Source organism: Myotis daubentonii, chromosome 2, assembly GCF_963259705.1.
Source record: "Myotis daubentonii chromosome 2, mMyoDau2.1, whole genome shotgun sequence".
Taxonomy (NCBI): Eukaryota; Metazoa; Chordata; class Mammalia; order Chiroptera; family Vespertilionidae; genus Myotis; species Myotis daubentonii.
Window position 1 is genome coordinate 102,382,467 of NC_081841.1, and position 15,857 is coordinate 102,398,323.

The 15,857-nt window shown below is 40.7% G+C and overlaps 1 protein-coding gene and 1 non-coding gene across 10 annotated transcripts in view; one reads left to right on the forward strand and one right to left on the reverse strand.

Annotated features, from left to right (window-relative positions):
- Positions 1-15,857, reverse strand: part of LNX2 (ligand of numb-protein X 2) — an 82,746-nt gene that overhangs the window by 39,696 nt on the left and 27,193 nt on the right. For 5 of the 9 annotated variants that reach the window (XM_059684062.1, XM_059684054.1, XM_059684056.1 and 2 more), the window contains 2 exons: positions 13,500-13,592; positions 12,010-12,059 (listed from right to left, as the gene is read on the reverse strand). The exons of 1 other annotated variant lie outside the window; for it this stretch is intronic. The gene's annotated coding sequence lies outside the window, so the exon portion shown is untranslated. The remainder of the gene's footprint in view (positions 1-12,009; positions 12,060-13,499; positions 13,593-15,857) is intronic. 3 more of the 9 variants (XM_059684055.1, XM_059684058.1, XM_059684059.1) reach the window with 1 other exon arrangement.
- Positions 12,000-12,062, forward strand: LOC132228963 (U7 small nuclear RNA). The gene has a single exon (XR_009451553.1). It is a non-coding gene; the product is annotated as a U7 small nuclear RNA (small nuclear RNA).

The following is a 15,857-nucleotide window of genomic DNA, read 5'->3' on the forward strand; positions in this document are numbered from 1 at the left end:
CATCACACCATAACAAGATGGCTGCGCCCATAGTGGAGGCAGGGATTCTGTAACACAAGATGGCTGCACCCACAGCAGAGGCTGAGTTCCCGTAACGAACCCTAATGAGCAATCAGCAGGGACCTGAGGCTGCGTGGTGCTAGGCCAGGACAGGGGACCTGAGGCTGTGCCCCTGCCTGGTGGGGCTTGACAGGGGACCTCAGGCCTCGCGCCCCCCCTCCCCCAGCAAGGCTTGATGGGGGACCTCAGGCTGCATCCCCCGCCTGGTGGAGCTTGACGGGGGGATCTCAGGCCACGCCCCCCAACCCTGGCACCAGGCCAGGGGACCTGAGGCCGCGCCCCACGCCCAGGCGCTGGGCCATGGGACCTGAGGCCGTGCCCCCTACCTGGCGGGGCTTGACAGGGGACCTCAGGCCGTGTCCCCTGCCCAGAGGGGCTTGACGGGGGACCTCAGGGCGCACCCCCTACCCGGCGGGGCTTGATGGGGGACCTCAGGCCACAACCCCCACCCCGGTGCCGGGCAGGGGGACCTCAGGCCACGCACCCTGCCCTGGTGCCGGGTCGTGGGATCTGAGGCTGCGCCCCCTGCCTGGTGGGATTTGATGGGGGACCTCAGGCCATGCCCCCTGGCCTGGGCCAGGGGACCTCAAGGCACAGCCCCCCGGCCTGGGCTGGGGGACCTGAGGCCGCGCTCCCCCAACCGGCAGGGCTTGATGAGGGTAGGGCTGGCTGGGTCTGGGTCTCTCATGATTTCAAGGTGCACATGGGTGGGCGGGTACTTGACTCTGGTTACCGTGGTGTGTCCCAGACTCTGACAGGAGGAAGATTTTCATATACATTTTACTAATTTTCTTACATCTCTGACACTTCTATTCTAGAGAAAGAGCAAATAGCAGTATTAAAATATTCCCTCCAATTAATTCCCTTTTAATGTGCACGAATTTTGTGCACTGGGTCACTAGTGATGTAGATAAGAATGGACAACAGACAAACTGGATTGCTGGACGGCCCAAGCTCCTTCTACTAGACTGGTCTCAGAAGGCCTGGATTAGATTCTTAGCTCTTGGACTAATAGCCAGGCCATGCAGCCCAGCACTCCACCTCTCTAGTCTTCCTCTATCTTAACCTAGGCTAAACTAGATCAACTCTAAAATTACTTACAGGGCCCATGATTCTTCTTCCCTCCAAAACAGAACAAACATTTTCCCTTTACTATTATCCAGCATTGTGATTACTATAAAAATGATCTCAATCCAAAGCTTATCAGGAGGGTTTCTTTGTGAGTATTCCTTTTTTTTTTTTTTAAATATATATTTTATTGATTTTTTACAGAGAGGAAGGGAGAGAGATAGAGAGTTAGAAACATCGATGAGAGAGAATCATCGATCAGCTGCCTCCTGCACATCTCCCACTGGGGATATGCCCGCAACCCAGGTACATGCCCTTGACCGGAATCGAACCTGGGACCTATCAGTCCGCAGGCCGACACTCTATCCACTGAGCCAAACCGGTTTCGGCTCTTTGTGAGTATTTCTTTTTTGTTTGTTTGATCTTCAAAGTACTGGACTCCAAATATTCTGACCTGAAAATTTCCATTTTCACAGGCAAGTGTATGTAGAAGAGAGTAGTGCTAGATATATAAATGAACATCTCTGAATTTTTATTATGGTAGTATGATATAAGATACTACAATGCTGTAAGACAAAAATAACTTTCTTTCCTGGTTCCCAGATAAGATGCTGATACTTTATTCTAAAGGACTAATATGGTTGGTTGGTTTGCGTTTCCTTTTTTTAAGGCAAACACAGTAATTGTTAGTAATATAGATAGATGGTTTGAGATGGCAGATTTTGCTCCAGAGCCCATCTTACATTTGTCCATAAAAACCCCTAAAGCTACAGAAAAAGAACAAACTTTTTAGTCTTATTTCCCTCTATAAATGCAAAGATATCCACAGGACATTGCTATTCTGTGATCAAACTACACAATAAAATAAATGAAGTGGAATCCACAGTCAGGATGGCTTTATGGTGAAGGTATTGCTAATAGTTAAGATTCTCAGCCCTAGCTGGTTTGGCTCAGTGGATAGAGCGTCAGCCTGCAGACTGGAGGATCCCGGGTTTGACTCCAGCCAAGGGCACATGCCCGGGTTGCGGGCTCATCCCCAGTGGGGGGCGTACAGGAGGCAGCCAATGGGTGATTCTCTCTCATCATTAATGTTTCTATCTCTCCTTCTTTCCCCCTTCCCCTCTGAAATCAATAAAAATATATTAAAAAAAAAGATTTGCAGACTTCATTATCTTAACTATGGACAAGATATAGGAAGTTTAAATGCTGCAGCTTTCCAAGCCAATCAGTGACACCAATAATTAAAACAACATGTATTAAGATGCTCATTTTTTTTCAGTTGTAACTTAATATACATAAAAATTATGAGATAAAGAATGATCATTGATCAATGACTAGGCAAAATCTCTGCTTTCTCAAGATTAGTCTAAGCAGATATTAGCATCATGGAAAGGAACCAAAGCCTTGGTATTTATCCACAATAATTCTCATGTTGCCAGAGGCCCTTGTAATTTATTAAAATGAGTTGTTTGAGTTACATATAGTTCTAATGCTAGAAAATCATCAGAAATATAAAGATGTTGTACTATATTAGACCTTTAGGATGGTTAACAAAGCACCCCAAATTTTATTAGTTTCCCATGTTGCAGAAACTGATCGATTCAAACAAAATCCCAGGTTTTATGTTACATAGTTACTACCTGCCTTTTTGAAATTTCCACTAGGAAACTTTAACAAACTAAATATATTCAAAATCAAACTAATTATTATTCTTCCTAACCTTCAAACCTGACCTCCTATTCATTCTCTATCCTCTTCCTTGACATCCATCCATCCATCCATCCATCCATCCATCCATCCATCCATCCACATTGTTGAGAATCTATGTGCAAAGAAAAAGAAAGCAAGAAAGGGAAGACAGAGTACTGGTAGAAGGATAGCTTTTTAAATAGGGTGGATTAGAGAAAAACTGACTGTGAAGGTGGCACTTGAGTTAAAACCAAAAGAAAGTAACTAGAAAGCCACATAGGTATCTGGTGTAAAAATGCTTGTTATAGACAAATGAATTAAGCATAAAGGCCCTGAGGTGAAAATATGGCTGGTGTGTTCAATGAACAGTAAAGAGGCCAGTGTTGATGAAATAAAGCAAAAAGGACAGATAAGAATGGTAACTGGGGCTAACTCATTCTTGTAGGTTTCATAGAACTTTGGCTTTTACTCTGAGGAAGAATCAACAGGATTATTCTGGCTGCTATGTTGAGATTAACCTGAAGTGGCCCACAGCAGAAACAATATTTCACCTAGTGAAATATTCCAAGCAGGAGGTGATGATTGAGCCAGGGTGAACATAGTTGAGATAGTAACAAGTGACTCAATTCTGGATATATTTTGAAGGTAGACCAATATAATTTGCTGATGAATTTTGCATGGGTTGATGGCAGTGTAAGAAGTCAGGTATGACTCCAAAGTTTTAGGTCTCAACTAGAAAGATAAAATTAACATAATCAAGATGCAAAAGTCTGCAAGAGAGTAGGTTGAATGAGCATGCTAAAGTTTTTAAAAAATATATATTTTTGTTGATTGCAAAGAGGAAGGAAGAGAGAGAGAGAGAGAAACATCAATGATGAGAGAGAATCATTGATCGGCTGCCTCCTGCATGCTCGCTACTGAGGATTGAGCCTGCAACCAGGGCATGTGCCCTGATGGGGAATCGAACTGGGAACTCGTGGTTCATAGGTCCGTGCTCAACCACTGAGCAATACCAGCTGGGCTGAGCATACTCAAGTTTGAACATGTTAAATTTGAAATGTTTATTAGACCTCCACGTAGAGACACCAGATAGGCATAAGCAGATCAAGGGAGAGGACCACCTGATGATATAAATTTATGAAGCATGGGTGTATACTGTAGATAGTATGAAGAGACATTAGATCACCAAAGGAGAGTAGATAAGTGTAAGTAGAATAGAGAAGGGGTCTAGGACTGAACCTTGGGACATTTCAACATTAGGATGTCTGGGGGATAGGAAGGAGCCAAAATGAGGAGGAGTGTAATTGTGGTAGGAAGAAAATTAGGAGAGTACGTTGTGGAGAAACCAAATAAAGTGTTTTAAGCAGTAGGGAATGACTAACTGTGTCAAATACTTCAGGCAAGGAAAATACGATTAGGACTGAGAATTAAACATTGGATTTAGCACATGGAATTCACCAGTGACCTTAATACAGAGTTTGGGTGGAATGGTGAGAGCAAAACCTTTCTGCAAAGAGTTCAAAAGAGAACTGGAAGAGGGGGATTAAAGCAAAGACAATTCTTGTAAAATTATGCCATATAGAAAGGGGAAAATTTGTATTCTGAGAGGAATTGAGACTATCAGAGGTGATAGCCCCCTTCACCCATTTAACAAAACAAAAACACTTCTCACCTCCATCTGTACAAGTTTATAATTTGTATCTAAACACCTCCTTCATTTCTTCTTCCATCAGACCTCTTCCTCTCCTATCCAAAGGCTAATTTCTCCTTTGCCAGGGCTCAATATCCAACCCCTTTGGCAACTATTGTCATTTATCTCATCTTTCTCCAACCTCACTCTAATTTTTCCCCTATACATAAAAAAGTTCAGCCTCAACAATTTTAAAAATGAAAACAAAATATTCTTCTACAATTATTACCATTTCCCCCATTTCCATTTCACCTTCACTATTTTTGAAATATAAAACAATGCTTGCAGTCTCTAATTTCTAGGTGTTAGAAATTTCCATCAGCCACTGAGACTGGTTCTATTGTGGTCATAAATGTCTAACTGCCAAAATGTAATAGTCACTTCTCAGTTCCAAATTCTATTTTACTTCTTTGCAATATCACGACCTCTCTCCTTGAAACACTGATCCCTTGGCTTAAATTATACCACTCTATTCCAGTTCTCATCCTACTTTTCACTCTTGTGATGGCAAATTCTAAAAAAGTTAAAATGCTGGGCCAAAGTGAGAGGAAGGCTTTTGATTTACCACTTTACTAAACTGCCCTCCAAATGGTGAACAAAAGTTTGACTCCTACTAGTAATGTATAAGTATGCTAACTTTTCCCAAATTGTTCTAATACTAGTTAATTTTACTATTTTCGATATTTATAAGTCTGACAGTTGAAAATACAAGAGGAACATTTCATTTTTCTTTAATTTGAATTTTTTATTCTAGCTAAGTTAAATATATAATTATTATCCTATTTCTTTTATGAAGTGCCTCTATATCCTTGGCCCCATTTTTCCCTATTGAATTATAGTTTTTCTTAATTGATATGAACTTAATATCCAAAAGCCTAATATGCAAATTGTCCCCTCAGGCGGGAGTTTGGGAATTCGACTGGGAGACTGGGAGTTCAACCGCTCGGTATGACGTGCGTTGACCACCAAGGGGCTACGCGGAACATAGTGAGTGTCAGCAATGTGCTGCGACCTCTTGCCAGCTACCTGGGGGCAGGGGTGACAGGGACTGAGGTGCGGTGAGAATGCGGGGTGTCCACTGAGCTCGCTCTCACTGCCCCTGCTACCCTCCCCCGGGATGTAAGGGCTCACGCACCAGGGAAGCCCTTGTGTTCAGGTGCCAGGCGTCCGCGAGGAGCCTGCCCCACACCTGCACGGCCTCTTTAGGGTAAGCCAGGCTGCAACCACTGGGACCGCAGGGGCTGGTCGGGCTACCTGTGGGTTTGTGCAGGAGCAGGTCTGCGAGGCCGGCATGGAGAGAGCGTGCTGCCCGCCTGGTTTCCATGCGGCGCCACCGGGCAGCCCAGAGGCCCATGCTGCGCCCTGGCCCGCAGCATCGGCCGTGCTCACCGCACCTCCATGTGGGAACTCAGGTGCCGTAACTTAGGCAGAGGGGGATATGCGCGGGCTTGGGGGCCCTGGTGCTGCCCAGGGCCCAAAGGTCAGCTGGGATCTGACCTTCCACACCAGATGCTCACACTTCGATTGCCAGCCAGGCCTAGGGACCACACCCATGCAAGAATTTCATGCACTGGGCCTCTAGTATTAAGATAACCCTTTATCTTTATCATCCTATATAATAAAACCCTAATATGCTAAGTGTCTGGTCAGCCATTCAACCAATCAAAGCATAATATGCTAATGATATGCTAAGGCCACTCAACCACTCACTATGATGTGCACTGACCACCAGGTGGCAGACAGTCGACCGGTTGACCAGTCACTATGACATGCACTGATCACCAGGGGGCAGATGCTCCGACTGGTAGGTTAGCTTGCTGCTGGGGTCTGGCCAATTGGGACTGAGTGAGAGGGGCCGGACATGCCCTGGAGTCCTCCCACTATCCCTCCCTGGCTGGCCAACCTCCCGTGTCTCTCCCTGGCCCTGATTGTACACCGGTTTGGTCCCTTGGCCTAGCCTGCACCCTCTCACAATCCGGGACCCTTCGGGGATGTCGGAGAGCCAGTTTTGGCTTGATCCCACAGGCCAAGCCAAGGGACCCCACTGGTACACAAATTCATGCACCGGGCCTCTAGTAATACTATAATTATTTTTCCCAAGCCTCCTGTTTGCCTACTAGTTGTCTACTGGCACAAAGAAGTCAATTTTCATGTAATTGAACACGTTCACATTCCTGTCCAAAAATTCTTCCTCTACTTGTATCCCCTCCACTATAAAAAGAAAAGATAAAGATTTGCCTCTATTTTCTTCATATGTGTAGTTTAAAAAAAGTTATTATCATTCTCTTCTAATTGATATTCAGTATGAGAATAGATTTAACTTTATTTTTCTCCCAATTGTTAAATAATTGTCCCCGTTCCAATATATCTGACTCACATTTATGTTCAAAAGCTATGTCATCATTATTTCCCTCTCAATGACCCTATTACTGCACTTTCTATGGCACTTCTATACTACTCGTGTCCTATAACTAGAACCAGAAACTCCTTTGTTTCTTTTTCTCACTTTTGCCTCATTCCCCACACCCAGTCACTAAGTTCCTATTGACTCTACTCCAGAATATGTAACTTATGCTTCCTCTTCCTCCATCCCCATCACTATGCTCAGATTAGGCCTGTTGCACTGGCTCGTTTGGCAGTCACTCAAAGGTTTTCAGTCTTGTTCCTCTCCTCTTTGTCCTTCACAGCACTAGCATCCAAAACCCACTGATACTTTTCTGTAGCCTCCAATTGCTTCTACAAAATGAAAACCTGGCACTTAAATCTTCAAAACTGGCTCCTTTAGTTTCATTTACTGAACACAGTTCTACACATTCCATGCTTTGGCTATACCAAACCTTAGTCATGCTATTCCTTGTGCCTGGAATGTCCTTTCCTACCTTTTTAATCTGCAGAATTCCCATCCACTTTTTAAATGGCCAGCTCAAGCAAACCCTATGCTAAGAAGTGCCTTCTGATTAACCCAAACATAATTACTCATTCCGTCCCTTACACCACCATTTATTACTATAGTCAGTATGCCCCGCACTGCTGTGGTTAGCAATCACTTATTTGCAGGGCTCCTATAGTTTAATGGCGGGAGCATGACATGGGTGGAGAATACAGATCTTCATGATCTCTTGGCATGAATATTTTCTTCAGATGCCAAATCAAAAGTATTTGTATTAAACTTTCTCAAAAGTGACAGATTTCAGTAACATAGCTCGTGAAATGTTAAAAGGGGACTAATTAGACCAAGAAGATTCCAGAGGAAGGGAATAAAATAGGAACTTCCTATTATAGGAAATTCCTTATCTCCATAAATAACTTGTGCAGAAGTCACATACTCAGAGAACACCACCCCAATGCAGCAAGCATGTGAATCTGACCAGGACCTATCTGTAGAGGTACAGAATTAGGCCAAACACCTAAGACTGTGAAAAAGAATTCATTCAGTTGTATCTAAGTTTCTTTACATGACAGGAACTCACCAGCCTGTGGAATTCTACCTGTGAAGAAGTCCCTAAGACTGAAGGGTCCTATTTTGCACATGCATGGTGTGGATGAACAGAGAGAGGTTCTGAGGGATGGACTGTGGTAGAGACAGGAAGCTAGTGGGATTGGCTAAGCCACTAGAGCAGCGGTTCTCAACTTGTGGGTCACGACCCCTTTGGCAGTCGAACGACCCTTTCACAGGGGTCACCTAAGACCATCCTGCATATCAGACATTCACATTACGATTCATAACAGTAGCAACATTACAGTTATGAAGTAGCAACGCAAATAATTTTATGGTTGGGTCACAACATGAGGAACTGTATTTAAAGGGCCAGAAGGTTGAGAACCACTGCACTAGAGAGTTCTGAGTCAAGAAATGATGTGCATATGTCTCTGTGTTAGGGAAGATCACTCTGGCAGAAGGTTTAGCATAGGTAAGGGGAGTGTGGTATGGCAATAATGAAGGAAGGCAAAACAGGAAGTCACTGCAATGGTCAAGATGAATTGTAATGAGAACTTCAACTATGGTACTTAGTAGGAATAGTCAAAGGAGGGATGAATTTGAGCAACATTTTAAGATGTAGAAATTTTTTAAAAAGAGATGCATGAGGGTAAGAAAAGAGGTTAGCATACCAAAACAGGCATGAACACAGTAAGGAAAAAATATTTTAAGTGAACTTTCCTTATATTTCCCACCAAAATGTACCTATAATAATAAAAAGAAAAACACCTGATGACATAAAAAAAACGCACCTGTATTCCCTATAATTCAAGATTTGTTTCTCCGTTATATACATAAGAATTTCCTGATATCTCCCAAATGCCAAAATCTAATACTCCATTTAACATTATACTCTGTCAAGAAGTAAAATGTCTTTCAAGATTTACAAAAAATTGTCCATCATCAGGAGTTGAAGTCTCAGGCCCTAACCTTCCACTTTAAACAACTAGGGCACTGGACTAACTGGACTAGATAATCCATAAAGTTTCTTCCAGCTGAAACATTTCAGCGAAGTGGGGAGGAGGGAACATGGAGGAGGGGAGTCTCACCATTATTTAAAATAAAAAGACAATGCCCAATATCATAAATACACAGGGTAGCCAGAAAAGACTGAGAGGTAGGCAACTAAAATGAGAGCAAGAGAACACAACAAGCACATGCGGTAAAGACAAAATATTAGGGTTTTTGTTGTTAGACAAAAGGGGATAAGAGATAAGAGTGGTGTCAAAAAGAGATAAACGTTAGTCTAAACTAACAGATTTACTCATGAGGGTAATTTTGACGTCCAAAGGGAATAAATTAGAGGAGATAATTATAATAGCTAATAATTATTTACTAGAGGCCCAATGCACGAAATTCATGCAAGAGCAGGACTTCCTTCCCCCAGCTGCCAGGCCGGGGCTTCCTCCAACCGCTGGCAGGCACCCGGGACCCCGGATTCCCTTGCAGCCCCGGCTTTGTCTGGAAGGTCGTCCGGAAGGATGTCTGGTCTAATTAGCATATTACACTTTTATTATTATAGATTGAGTTTTTACTATGTGTCAAGCAAAATATTAACTGAGATGGGGAATTAACAGATTTGCAGACAGTCCTTGGGTTACGTCGGACTCGATGTATGTGGTTACATTGCCATCTCCCATTTATTTATAAAAAAAAGTTCCATCATTTCGACATATTTATATATGTGCTTTATGTGTTTTATTATTTATTTACCACTAGTAAAGGCCAGGAATTGTTATCTTTCTTTAATTTTTTTTTACTGTTTCACTTCCTTACTGCTGTGTATGTGCTCCATGTGAGCGACATAAGTGCTTATATAGGTGGGTTCCGACTTACAGCGAAAATCGCGTTACGTCGCGCCTTAGGAACGGACCTCTGACATAACCCGAGGACCTACTGTACTCCTCATGATAACCCTGAGTTTGATATTATCCCCATTTTTCAGATGAGGAAACTGAAAGAACATTAGGTAACTTGTTCAAGATCCCAAAGCTAGTAATTGATGGAACTATGATTCGAATCAGGCAATCTGATTCGAGAATTATACTTTTAAAAAATATATCTGTATATACTTTAAAAAAAAATATATATATATATATGTAGTTTTAAAGACTCAAGTCGCTAAACCATAAAAATCATAGAAGAAAACAGAGACAGTTAAAATTTCAGACATTTCTCATAGCAATATTTTTGTAGATATATTTCCTTAGGCAAGGGAAGCAAAGGAAAAAATAAACAAATGGGACTGCATGAAACCAAAAAGCTTCTGCATAGCAAAAGAAACCATCAATAAAATAAAAATGGAACATATTTGCCAATGATAGATCTAATAAGGGGTTAAGTTCCAAAATATATAAAGAATGTATACTACTCAATACCAAGAAGACAAAAAACCCAATTAAAAAAAAGGGCAAAGGGCACTTCTTCAAAGAGGACATACTGATGGCCAATGGTCATTTGAAAAAATGCTCAACATCAATAGTGATCAAAGAGATGAAAGTTAAAACTACAATGAGATATCACCTCATGCCTGTCAGAATGGCTATCATCAATAAATCAACAAACAATAAGTGCTGGAGAGGATATGGAGAAAAGGGAACACTTGTGCACTTTTGGTGAGAATGTAGATTGGTGCAGCCACTGTGGAAAACAGTATGGAGTTTCCTCAAAAAATTAAAATATAACTGCCTTTTGACCCCATGACCCCACTTCTGGGAATATATCCAAAGAACCAAAACACTAATTCAAAAGAATATATGCACACCTATGTTCATTGAAGATTTACAAAAGCCAAAATCTGGAAACAGCAAAAGTGTCCATCAGTAGATGAGAGGATAAAAAAACTGTGGCACATTTACATAATAGAATACTACTATTATTCTATTCTAAAAAAAAGGCAATCTTAACTTTGCAATAGCATGGATGGACCTGGAAATTATTATGCTAAGTGAAAAAGCCAGTCAGAGAGAGACAAATACCATATAGAACCAGAGGCATGGATACATGGAACAGACTGACAGCAGTCAGAAGGGAGAAGGGATTTGGGGACTGGATGAAAGAAGATGAAGAGATTAAGCAAACACATAGACACCAACAACAGTGTGGTGATACCCAGAGGGAAAGGGGAGTGGGAGATAGGTGAAGGTGGGCAAAGGGGGGAAAATGGGGACAGAAAGAGACTTTGCGTGGACAGTGGGAGTACAACACAGTGTGCAGATGATGTTTTATTGATTTGTACACTTGAAACCTGTATGTTTTTGTGAACCAATGTCACCCCAATAAATTTAATTTTTAAAAAAGGAAAAAAATATTAATTCACAAAGCACTATGGGCAATGTTAAGGATTTGGGTCTTTAGTCTATAAATTTAAAAAGTTATTAGAGGATTTTAAGAAGAATGGCAAGATGAGATCTATATTTCAAAACTTATTCTGAATATATCCTATATAATAAAGAGCTAATATGCTAATTAGACCGAACAGCAGAACGACTGTCTGGACAACTGTCTGGACAAAGCTGGGGCTGCGAGGGCCGGCTGAGGCTGCGAGGGGCTGAGAGGGCCAAGCCCCTTGCATGAATTTTGTACATCGGGCCTTTATTTATAAAATAAGAATTAAGAGAAGTTTGAATGAATGGGGGAAGTCCAGTTAAAAGGCCATTACAGTAGTCCAAGAAGAATAGATAACTTGAACTAGGACAGTGGTAGTATACAAAGAGAGAGTTGAGATTTCAAAGGTTGAATAGATGGATTGAATATTGTGTGGGAAGTGAGGGTGAGAAAGACTCCCCAGGCTCTTGAGGCTTATAAAATAGTCAGTAGTGCTCTTCTCTAGGGATTGGTGCAAGAGGGATCAAGAGTTGGAGTTTGGACATATTGAATATGATATGCCTGTCAGAGACATTTATCTAAATAAGGATACCCAAATCTGGTGACGAGACGACAGGTCTGTACTTGGAATGTATGTCTGGGAGCTATTAGTATAAGAAGACAACTGAGGATATGAAAAGTAAGTATGAGTGCTTACAGCTCTTTTTGAATTTGTCCAGCAGGTCTTCCGGCTTTTACCGGAAGGCCCTAAAAAAAGAGAAAGAAATGTAGGTCATCTAGGGAGATAGTATAGAGTGAGAGAAGGGATAAGGACCAGTAAACATCAATACTTATCCATTTCAGGTTCCGAATTGTATTTTTGTAAAAATAAACATTCAATGTGGATTTTTAAATACAGCAAGAGTAACATATAATACATTCATCATGATCTTAAACTTACCAACTAAATCTTTTGCCAAAGAAACAGGATCAGAATGATTATCAGGCAGATAAGGATCAAAGAGATTCCTAAATTATAATTACAAGATTGAGATAATATAAGAGATGCAAATGTAAAACTATTTTGGGGGGGGGGATTCTTCCTTCATAGCTTGATAAAACAAAATACCTACTGATTGTTTCAAAAGTACCATAACATTTCCAAAATCAAACCCAAGATCATCTCCACCAACACGTGGTCCTCCTGCAGTGAATGGCATCACTGACTCCCCATATAGGCACATAAGCCAGAAACTCAAGTAATTTTTGATACTGCCCTCTTGCCCACCGTCCATATCTAATCTATTACGAAATCCTACCAATTTTCCTCTGCACAATTTTGTTCTGACTTAACTCTTGAACTTTTTTTTCCCTTACAACAGTCCTTATGACTTCACTTTTCCACTCCACAGGTTTTCTATTGGTTCCTTGAAAGGGTCAAGCTATCTGTTTTGACTCAAGACCTTTGCAAATATTCCATCTGCCTGGAATATTCTTTCCCACTACCCTCTCCTAGGTAACTTTTTCCTCACCTTTCAAATTCTGATTTCTTAAACATAACAAAAACCGTCCATGCTAGCACTCAAGACTAGGACAGGTCCCTTCTTATATGGTCTTATAACATCTATGTCTTTCCCTCGTAGTACTTACCACAACAATTATTTACTTACATGATTACTCAATATCTGTCTTCCCTACTAGATTGGAATCTCTGTGAGTGCCGGGCCTGTGCTCTGCTCAACATTATAGACTTAGCACCAACCACACTGCCTAGCATGTATGAAATGATAGATAATAGTTTTAAGTAAATCCTTAATTCTAAATTACTAATAAAGTACACAGCATATCTAAAGGAGAGAAAGAATTTAGGCTGGGTCTCTGACTCTAAGCCTTGAGTACATGAGCCCTATATCATAAAGACTGCCTCTCTAAGTTGAGATAGGAGGGTCCGGTTGACAGGAGAGAAAAAAAGGAGGGATCAAGGGTCTAGATCAGCACTGTCTAAAGGAAATATAATGTGCAGGATCTAGAAACCACATTAAGAAAAGAAAAAAAAAACAGGTAATATTCATTTTAATAACATATTTTATTTAATCAAATATATCCAAAATTATTATCATATCACCATGTAATCAATTTTAAAATTACTGATGGGGTATCTCACATTCTAATTAAAGTCTTTGAAATCAGTGTGTATTTTATACTTACAAAACATCTCAGTTGGGATGAGCCACATGTTAAATTCTCAAGAACCACAGAAGACCAGTGACTACTGGACAGCACAAATATGGGCATTTATATCTATATGAGGAAAAAAAGTATATTTAATAGGAGTAAGATAGTTTTTTCCTTTGAAGAACTTACAATCTAACCATCAGATATAACTATTATACAAGCAAAGTATATGTGACAGAGACATACCAACCAGTCTGTAGAATCACTCAGGAAATAAAGAAGCCCTTAAGCAATGCTACTGATAGATACATACAGGTGAGCACCTTTGTGGAAGATCCTTTCTGCAAATGATAGAAAGCCTGACTAAAACTGGCTTAAGTAAAAAGCCAGATGGATGTGACTGGACTTAGGATTCTTTCACCCAACTCTGCTTCCTCTGGATTGGGCTCATGCTCAGGCTGTACCTGGCAGCCAGTTCCCAGCAATTTTAGGGTCACAGAGTCATAGCCCTTAGTCAGCTTCCACATTAAGCCAACAAGAGCCCCAGAATGACACCTTCCTATGTCTGATGGTCATGTACTCATCCTGAACCAACCACTGTAGCCAGGGACATGTGACGCTTTAATGGGCTAGACCTGGGTTACTTGAGTCAATGCCCCCATAAGCACATAGACTAAAGTGGAGAAAAAGTGGATCCCAAAAGAAGGGAATTAGGAGCTGGAAGTAAGGTGAGTGGATGCCATGCACACATACTCTGAAAAGTCTACTACTTTAACTTCTTCTCATTCCCAAGCACCACTCTAAATGTTAATCATTAGCACATTGCTCATTTTTAGCAGCCTATTGATCCACTATCTTTAGGGAGGAATCGATAGATGTCCTTGGTCCTAAGTGTCCATTCAGGATCGATCATGCATGTGGACTATTTTCATTTAAGCATATTGCCTTACTGCTTTACTTTCTCCTCAAACAAACTGAGTCTTAAAATTCATTTCCAGAGATTTAACTATTCTCTCCTAACTCTATTTATCCACTATTACTATATGCCAGACACTATGGCACTAATTGCTTTACAAGCATTACTTAACTTAATCTCTTCCACAAACCCTAGAAGTAGTTACCATCACCATTTTATAGATAAGGAAAATGAGGGTCCGAGGGATTAAAACAAGTAGGCTGAAAGCGACTAAAATGGAAGTCAAACTCTGGTCCATCTAGTTTCAGAGTCCATGTTTGGTGGTCCTGAAACTGGTAAAATTCTACCATTCCCTTCCTCTTCCCCATCAATAAAGAAACAAAAAGACATTATTATAAGCAATATGCAATACAATCCCAGAGAAACCGCATGATTTTTAACATTTTTTCTGAAAGCATTGCCATTCCGTCCTACTCTTTGTAAAAACAAAAACAAAAAAAGTAAAACTGTGATGATAGCCGCAAAGAAAGGCAATTGTACTAATGAGCTTGAATGAAATTTCTCTGCAATCTGACTCTTTAAATAAGGCTATGATCTAATATAATAAGAGGAACATGCAAATTAGCTGGGACTCTGTAATGTCACAACTGATCTACAAGCGGTGGAGAGCTACAAGAGGGCGGCGCAGCGAGCTACGACCCGAAGAGAGCTACCAGTGGCAGTGGGCAGGGTGGCCAGCTGAGGCAAGCAAGCGGCAGCGAGCTACCATGCGCAGGGCTACTAGTTTAGTATAATCAACAGTAAAGATAAATTCTCAGACAGCCAGAAGTTCACATATGAAATTAGGAAAAAGATCACTGCAGCAAAGAGAAACAAAATAGAGTTTGTAAGAATACATCATGCATAAACAATTCCATTATAAATTAATATTTTTCCAATAATTTATTTTATTTTTTCAGAGCTTGCATTTTACAGCAAATGCTTGTATTTCACAAGCCTATCATTAACATTTTATCTACTTGCTTTATCACAGATCTACCCATTTTTCTAGCCATTTTGTTTTTTTTAGGCACTACAAAGTACATTTTTGCACAAGTCAGTACACTTCTCTTTAAATATTATAGCATGTATATCATTAGCTAAAGTTCAATATTTGTTTACATTTTTCTTAAGTGTGTATTCACTGAGTTTTTGACAAATGCATATACCTATGTATCTCTATTAAGATATAGAACATAACAATCACTCCAGAAAGTTCCCTTACCTCCCCTCTAATCAATATTCTGATTTTTTTCCATCACAGATTACTTTTGTCAATTCTAGAATATCATATTCATGAAAACAACAAGTATGAGCTCTTTTGGTTAAGGCGTCTTTCACTTAGCATGTTTTGAGATTCATCCATGCTGTGATATATACAAGTAGTCTGTTTCTTTCCATTGCTCAGCAATATCCCAATGTATCCTGCTTCTTAC